Source organism: Biomphalaria glabrata, chromosome 6 (genome assembly GCF_947242115.1).
Source record: "Biomphalaria glabrata chromosome 6, xgBioGlab47.1, whole genome shotgun sequence".
In the NCBI taxonomy this organism is placed as follows: domain Eukaryota; kingdom Metazoa; phylum Mollusca; class Gastropoda; family Planorbidae; genus Biomphalaria; species Biomphalaria glabrata.
This window is the reverse complement of record NC_074716.1, coordinates 35,717,917-35,727,106: the sequence shown is the minus strand read 5'-3', so window position 1 is coordinate 35,727,106 and position 9,190 is coordinate 35,717,917. Positions and strand designations below refer to the sequence as shown.

The 9,190-nt window shown below is 33.3% G+C and overlaps 1 long non-coding RNA gene across 1 annotated transcript; it reads left to right on the top strand.

The window, feature by feature from the left end:
• The first annotated feature begins 2,120 nt into the window (after positions 1–2,120).
• On the top strand, positions 2,121–7,661 carry LOC129926573 (uncharacterized). Its single transcript, XR_008778269.1, has 3 exons — positions 2,121–2,376; positions 5,473–6,523; positions 6,635–7,661. It is a non-coding gene; the product is annotated as an uncharacterized LOC129926573 (long non-coding RNA).
• Positions 7,662–9,190: the final 1,529 nt, after the last annotated feature.

Genomic DNA, 9,190 nt, shown 5'->3' with positions numbered 1-9,190 from the left:
AATTAGGTGACTGTAGTTTGTTTAGATTTTATATCGAAAAGTGAAGTTTTATCGTCAAAATCATCTATTGGGAATTTTAAACTAAAAAACCTCTGGCGTTTTTTTTTTTTTTTTTTTTATTCAAAACCCCAGCTACGGTCATAGAATTTGGTTACTGTAGTTTGCTTAAGAATACTATTGAAGATAGAGGTCTTCCACCTCACAACGCTCTGTAGGGGGATTTTAAACTCAAAACCATCTGGAGGGGTTTTAAACTTAAAAAAAAAGCCATCTGTAGGAGATGGGTTTAAACTCAAAACCCCCTATTGGCTTGGCTACGCTCAAATAATTTTAGTGTGCAATTTGCTTTTATTAGCGGCCCCCGAAAGGGGAAAAGACGCTATTAGTTTTGTGAGAAATATCTGTCCGTCCGTAACGTTTAGGTCTCGTAAACTTGAAAAGATATTGAAAATCCGACATCACAATATTTTAGACCATTCAAACTTCTGATGCAACGGCTACTTTTTTTTTTTCTGAAAGCAAAAAATCTAATTTTTTAAAATCAGTGATGCAAGCAGTTATTTAAAGAGAAAAAGCTAATTAGTATGCACTATATATTAGACCTAATTGAAAACGAATAGTAATCTTGTAAACTTCATATTCCTGAACTATTATTTTTAGAACGACATTATAACAAATAATTACATTACTATTAAGACTTCAGTTAGGCCAGGAAAGGCGCGGTAGCTGAGCGGTCAAGCGCTTGGCTTCCGAACCGAGGGTCCCGGGTTCGAATCCTGGTGAAGACTGGGATTTTCAACTTCGGAATCCTTGAACGCCTCTGGGTCCATCCAGCTCTAATGGGTACCTGACATTAGTCTGGAAAAGTAAAGGCGGTTGGTCGTTGTGCTGGCTACATGACACCCTCGTTAACCGTAGGCCACAAAAACAGGTGAACTTTACATCATCTGCCCTATAGACCACAAGGTCTGAAAGGGGAACTAGTTAGGCCAGGTTCACATCTAACTTTGCATTCACTTGCACCTATCCTTTGATCTGCTGGACACAAGATTTGTCAACCTTCTTTCTCCATTCTTATCTTCATTTGTCTTTGATATAATTTCATTTGGATGTTCTTTCTGAAAATATTGAAGCCTGCCTGGGTGGACCACTTCGGGGGCCGATTTTGAGTTTGTGTTTCCACACAAACTGTCTTTGTGATGTGAGCGTGCGACCCCAGGTCTATTTGTTATCTTTTTTTATCTGTATTTGGATCTGTTTACTTTATATAGGCCAGGCTAGAATAATTTAATTTAGTGTCTTTTCTTCTTGCATAGGTCAGTGCTGTGTGTTTGTAGTTTCCGCTATTTATAACTTCTGCTGGTTTTGGTCTTTTTCTGTTATTTGTGTTTTACTCGTAGAGGAAAAGTAGTTTTTAAAATAGTTAACTAGTCTTAGAGCGGTTGGTGTTCTTTCCTATTTTTGTCCCTAGTTGGTTCTGCTTATTTTTGTCTCTGACATTAGTGCTTGATTAGTTGTTATTTTTTAATTTCAGTTTATGTGCAGGTCTGTGGGCGGTATAGAGCCCCCATATGAGTTTAGAATAAAAATAACTTTTTATCTTCCTTTTTGTATTTTTGTAAAATTAAATTTTAAGGTTCTCTTTTTAATGCTGTTTAATTTGGTATATAATGTTGTGTAGTCCGTGTCTTTAGTAATTTTCTAGATTTTATTATAGCGAACGGTAGAGTACAAATTAGGATTCTCATCAGCGAGGTTTAGTTTTAGGTAATTAGCGTGACGTCATGCTCTCCGATATGTTCGCGCTGACCAGTTATAGCTAGCTCCAGAACCACGTGTCTTTTTTGTCTTGACCAGTGGTCAGTGCTGACAGTAGTGCCTGTGTAAAGTTAATTGTGTGTAGTGTAATTTCAGCTGGGACCGCCTGTAAGTTGGAAAATGTTTTTGTTTTTACTTCTTTGGTTTGTATTTGTATTGGTTATTCCTACATCTACTGTTATAGTCTAGATGTAGACTGATTAGTAGTGATTAGTAGAGTGACATCACTGGCTAGTTAATTAGCCATGATTGCCTCTGATGGAACCGGATGTTCCGTAAACTTGAGTAGCGTCAGCCCCTTGCGTCATCCTTAATGATCCCCTTATTGTTTGTCCATGTGTAAATATTTTATGTCCCCTATGTATTTTTATTAATATCTTATTGCTAGGATAACCACACCATTAAGTTGGCATGTTGCCGATTTTAATTTTTAATGTAGAAGATGGCTGCATCCTACTCAACGCTCCATGATGGCGGCTTTGTTAAGCCAAATCTAGATATTTGTTATTGTTGTCTAGCCCAACTGGTGTTGTGGCATAGACATTAACTTTTACTCCGGTATTGCTTTCATTAGCCACAGGCTGGTAGTGAATATTACCTTATGTCTGTATTATTTTGTATGTGTTAGTCTAGATCTAATTCATTATTATTTTGTTATTATGTCTTATGTTTTATGTATTTGTAATTGCAGGCTATAGAGGAGGCTCTTATAGTTTGAACACCCCATTGAATTCTCCTTTCTAAACGGGTCGCTTTTTTTTGTTTGTAATTCATTTGTTTTTATGTTTGGAGCTAAAATCGACGATTCGGGACTGCGCATGTCCAATTTTAGATAAGTTCTGGTAATTTTGTTCCGTTTTTCCAAAGAAGATGGCAGTTATTTAGATTCTCTGTAACCATGTATGTTAAGCTGTTGTTTTAACCTCCCCCGGCAATTCATACCCATATAAGAGATGAAGGCTATATCATGAGCCTGTTTGATCGTAGGCTGATGGGAATATCAAAATAAGCTTCCAAACATCTTTAGAAAGACATTCCAATCACATTTATACCGTTAGCTGTTAAATAAAATTAAAAAAGGGGGTGTCCAAACAAATAATAATGAATTCAGCTCATTCTCCTTTTTGAACACAGCAAAATCGTATTAAGAAATATTATTGGGATTAATAAATCTATGATTTTTTTCAATGAATAAACATGACCTAGATAGAGATATCTAGAATATATAACTTATGAATGAAAGAAAAAGTGTGGGCTGCTAATTTGAAGCCAGAGACCATGCCCACTGCATGTGATCACGCAAGATAAGCTGGCGGTAAGGAGAGGTATACACTCAGCGAGTAGTGTCACAAACTATCCAACAGGCAGTGGAGGGAAGGAGGAGAGAGTCATGAAAAGAATTATAAGCATCTATGGGAGGGAGGGGATGTTAAGGTGTCACAAAACGAACATCCAAATTATGAAAACAAGAAGAGGGTCCTTGGATGGGAGTTAAAAGAAAGACAGAGAGAAAATAAAAGTAGCCTAGTAGAAAATATCATGTTTATTAAATTAAAATAATTAATTTATAGCTCTATAATCTATATAAATTTATTTCTGTTTGTTTCTACACATAGATTATATAGGTATTTAAATAAATAAACTATACATATGATATATTATATATATATATATATATAAAGAGAGAAATAGAGAGAGTATATGAGGAAATAGACTAGAAATACATATTGCAAAATTGAATCTACTTCTTTTACTACAATCTAAATATTTTTAAGTAACACCGATATAATTTATTAGCAATTACATAGTGGTGTTCAACACCGGTGCTCACTGTTCAACTAAAGGAGAAAGCCCAAAAACTGCGTTCAAAATAGGAGCATGAGGTGACCCAATTTATTTTAAAATAAAATCTTGACTATGGGTGGAAATACAAAGGAACACAGCTATTTTTATAGTCCTTTAGTTGCAGAATAAGAATCTGCTTTCAGTTTTTTTGTAAGTTAAACCTTCACCAAATAAAAAAATAAAATAAAAAATTGACCTAGTTCCCGAAAGTCTGTGTTCAGTTATAAGAATCTACCATAATTCCTGTCCTTACATCTACTGTATGCTGTCGTTACATCTACTGTAACTGTCGTTTAGTCTACTGTAACTGTCGTTAAGTCTACTGCCTAACTGTGCGGTAGTACTGTCATTATTTCCACTGCCTAGCTGCCTTTATTAGTATATTATTGCCACAGTTAAGCTGTCTGCTGTACTGTAGTGTTTATAGTGATGGGAACTAAACTAAATTTTTTTAGTTAAACTAAAACTAAGTTTGAACTAAAAAAAAGTAATTAAACTTTTAGTTAATCACAAATTGAAAAAATTAGTTAAACTAAACTAAGAAACTTTAGTTAAACTTTTACTAACTATTTTGACCTTTTTTAAGGACGAAACAGCCAAAAATGAAAAATATAAACAACAACCTATCTCTTTAGCAAAATGTAATAAACATTTATTTGTGCACATGAAAAAAAATTTAAATGTCTTTATGGGATAGATGTAGATCTTAATAGAATCACTAGATTAGACTAGAATGATACTATTATAGCAAGAAATTAGAAGTAATTGTCCAAGTTCTAATATAAGTTACCTTTTTAGAAGTAATGATAAAACTGCATGTTGACTCGCTAACTAACTCTAGATTCTAGAATATTAATATTATCTTCTACAAACGAAATGATCAGAAATATAATCTGGATCTAGAATTAGATCTAGCTACTAGACCAAGATCAAATAATTAATATTTTAATCTAAAAATAATTTAAGAAATACTAGTTACTACTACTACTAGATTTAAATAGAGTCTAGTAGATATCTTAGTAACTCTAGATCTATCTAGAGATTTTAGATTATTATAATTATGATTATAACAAGATATGGGTATTTAGATCTATAATATACTATAATATAATATACTCTAGTAGATAATACTAGATCTAGATCTAATAGATCTAGATAGTAGATATAAGTATAATTATAAATTATATAATAGAAGTAGATGTAGATCTAGTCTAGATTTAGTTAATTTAGTAGGCCTTTTAGATATCTAGTATAGTGACGACTATTATTAGTAGGCCTGTTATAGTCATTAATATTATAGAACTATCATCTTTGCATCTTAGGTCTCAGTATAGGCCTAATAAGTAATCTAGAATTGTCTAGATAGGCCTATATCTAGATCTAATCTAGACTCTAATTCTAGAATAGTAGAATCTCTAAACTAATAGATCTATATTATTGACTTATAATTTTAAATTTACATTTAGATCTAAGACTACTAAGAGTTAGACTCTACTTAAGACTAAGAGACTAAAATAATTTAATATAGACTATTATGACTATAGATCTAATAGTAGTAATAGACTAATACTAATAGACTAGACGTCACTAGACTCTAACTTTAGATCTATCTAGTTAAAAGTTAAAAAGTCGACATTTCTTTTAGATGAGTGTTTCTCCAGTACTGGTTACAACTAGGTGTTGGTTCACTAAAGAGTCCGTATTTCATAAGATTGTTATTCAAATGTGACAATTTGCATAAGATAAGATAAGATAGTTTACTTTCTATTGTTCTACTTTTGCCTAATTGTTCTTGAATATTTTGAACAGGAACCATGACAAAGTAAAGCTCTAGCATCATTGGGAGTGAACAAAGAAAGGAAGATGCAGATTTAAATGAACATCTAACGAACCTCGGCCATTGCTAGCAAACAGATAATACCAAAACTTAGCCAAAACGTCACTGGAACCAAGAAATACACACACAAAAATATCAGCAGAGTTAACGGACTTCTACCTTTCATCTACTCCACTTTTATTTTGCTCGCTAAGTTTTATCGTCTTCTTTGAACAGAAGAGCTTAACAGAGGAGCGACATTGGAAATTTGAGTTGAAGTGTTCAATAAAACATTTGGATGTCAACGTTGTTGGTGTAAACATTCAGGCTTGTGCTTCCTCTGGTGGCTCTTAGAGTTAGGATTTTACAATTGAATGTCCCACTTTTGTCTCTGCTTCTCTTGAATGTTAGACGCTCACGTTCTTACCTGAGGTTACAACAAATGATTTCCTACTTTGTAGGTCATTTAAACTGAGGTCAATAAAGTAACAAATATAATCAAGTTCTGTAACAGGAAGTATTTCTTTTATTTGCAATGAAGTTTTTGATTTTGTGTGTGTGTGTGAAGACTAGTGTTTAGTGTTGGTATTTTTAGGTGTAATCTAGTAAAGATAGTTAGACATTTGGGTTTCTTATTAGTGTTAGTAGTGGTATAGTCAGGTTGATTAGTTGCTTATTTCTAAGTTTATTTAGTTGTTTCTGTAAAGTTTATCTTTTTTTGTATTCATCTATATTTTTATTGCTTTATAAGTTTGTTGTGAATAAAGTGTATTTATATTTTGTTTTATAAATTTAGTTTAGTTTGTTCTTTTAGTTAGCTAGATTAGTTTAGTTTAGTTTAATTGTGCTGTCTGGTTGCTTAGGCGACTCTAGCCCCTTGGTCGCAGACCGAGGTGCACAGATTGGGCCCACCCAGTAGAGCTACCACCTGCCTACTGTTATAAATGAATAAATGATGAGCAGCAGAAGAGAATAGGCCACCACACTCGCGCCTGCCTGACCTGCTCACAGTAACCTTGTTTTATATTTTTTTATATTGAAGAGGTATTTTTTTAGCATCAAACCCATCTGAAGGGGGGTTTAAACTCAAAACCCCTTTGGCAACACTCATAGAATTTTGAGTGTATAATTTGCTTTGTTTTTAATATTAAAGAGGTATTTTTTACCTTCAAACCCCGCTGAAGGGGGATTTAAACTCAAAACTGAGTCAAAATCCAATTAGCGACGCTCATAACATTTTGAGTGCGTAATTTGCTTTTTTTTTATATTGAAGAGGTATTTTTTTAGCTTTAAATCCTACTGAAGAGAAGGTGGTTTAAACTTAAAACCCCTTTTGGCAACGCTCATAGAATTTTGAGTGTGTAATTTGCTTTTTTTATAGAGCGGGTTTATCGTAAATTTTGGAGGGGGGTTAAAATCAAAATCTTTCTTAACTGCTCTTGGAATTTGGGGATTTTCGTTTGCATTTTTTTGGGGGGTTTTGTTTTATAAAAGAGGGGGATTTAACTGCAAAAACTCCTGGTAGGGGGTTTTAGTAACTCAAGAACCCCTGGTAGGGGGTTTTAGTAGCTCAAAACCCCAGGTAGGTGGTTTTAAACTGGGTAAGCACATGTTGCTACATATTTTGTGTTGTAAGATTTTTACATATGATGCTGGTAAGTGATACTGATCAGTAGTTTCCTGGGTCAGATTTTTCTTTTTTAAATAGGGGGAGTGACATTAGCTTCTTTCCAGTCCCTTGGTACTCTGCCCTAGTTAAGAGATGTCTGAAAAAGTATTTTAAACACTGGTGCTAACTCATTGCTTAGTTCTTGGAGCAATCTAGCTGAAATACCATAAGGTCCAGATGCTTTATTCGGTTTGATGTTTGCTAATAGTTTTTGGATTTCATTTTCTTGTACTTCTATATCTCCTATGTTGTCTACTTGGTTCAAATTAAGTAAAATGTCTTTGTCTCCTGGGGCTGAGAATGCTGATGCAAAGTATCTATTTAGGATGTTAGCTTTAGTTTCATTAGCATTATGTGTTAAGTTATCTTCTCCTTTTAATGGCGCTATGCCTGTTGTTTTTATTTTCTTAGACATAATGTATGACCATAGGTTTTTGTTGTTATCTTTAGATATTACATTGTTTATGTATTCAATTATTATTAAATTTGTAATAGATCTAATCTAACAAAAAAGCATTTATAAAATATTATTTAAAAATAAAGGGAACAACCTGAATTCGATCTCATAGTTCAAGCCATGTCAGGCTTTTCAAGCGAACACAGTAACCATTCTGCCAGTGGAGAGCTTTTGAACATGGAAGAATGTATAGTTATCTATTGTTTCTATAGCCTCATCCTATTTTTCATGCTGGGTTCACTGATACTTAGACGACGATGTGTAGAGGGCACTAATTCAGCTTATACCACCACTTCAGTGAAGTACAAATTCTTTCCCTTATTTCAGATACCAAGCAAAATAATCATGTACCAATAATTAATTAATTAATTGGTTAATTTTATTGTTTTTATTGATTCTTGTGTTGTCAGGTAATCAAAATAATTTTGCAAAATTTCAACTTGATCCGAGATTGAGCGAGTTGAAGCTGGTAAAACAAAAAAAAATAAAGAGACAATTCTTCCTTTATGAAAAGCTGAAAACTTTGTGTAAGAGCGATTACTTTACTCTTAATAACTAATTAATGATATAGTTTTAAAAATGAAACAATGGACCAATCGTAAACAAACAACATTAAGCCACGTGATAAGATTGATAAAACACCTGAAAAAAAAAAGGATCTACTAAGACCCCCGCCATTTTTCTTTTGTGAACATTTCTTGTACATTTTATAAATATATTTGACTTAGTGATACTGAAAATACACAAAAATTGGCCTTTCTTTGTTAACATAGTGTAGCATTGTCTCCCTTACATTTACGTAATTGTTTTAGAATTGGTGTATTTTTGTGAAAAAATCGCTTGCATAATTCATTTTATAAATTAAATGGTTTGCTTTTAGAAAACCAAAAGTAGCCGTTGCACCTAAACTTTTCAAGCCGCATCGCTTGGTGAAATAATATTTTTGATATCTCTTCTAGTTTTCGAGCTCTGAGTGTGATAGACGGACATTTTGCACAAACCTAATAGTGGCTTTTCCCCTCAGGGGGGCCGCTAAAAATCAAAGCTAATTCATCGATATAGCAGAATTTTAGGCTAAGAAAAGGCCAGGTGGTTAGCCCTGAATACTTCGGTGAAATTTAAATCTATTTGAAATCATTTTTTCTTTTCACAAGAGAAGTGTTCCACCATAACCAAAGCTTCTTTGAAAACCGGTGTGCTGGACTATGGCTCCATTTTGTACACAACATTGAGGCACTACTCCATGCAGAAGTTATGACATAAAACCTATATATACTTATTTATATATTAAAAAGGAGTAGAAAATGTGTGGAATAAAAATTGCAGTTAAAAGAAAGCACAAATTTTGTGCAATTTACATCAAAATGTTGGCTTTACAAAGGAAAAAGGGAACGAAACTGTAAACTAAAAAAAAAGTTTTGATGAAAACTAACGATCATGAAAGGTGCTTATTTGATAGTGAAAAGGGAAGTAATAACAGTTTCAATGTTCATATTTATTCATCCAGCCCAAGTAGGAGACGTATTAATGATTCTGTCAGGGATTTTTAAAATATATTATAGATAGAGCCAAGATCTAGACTGGT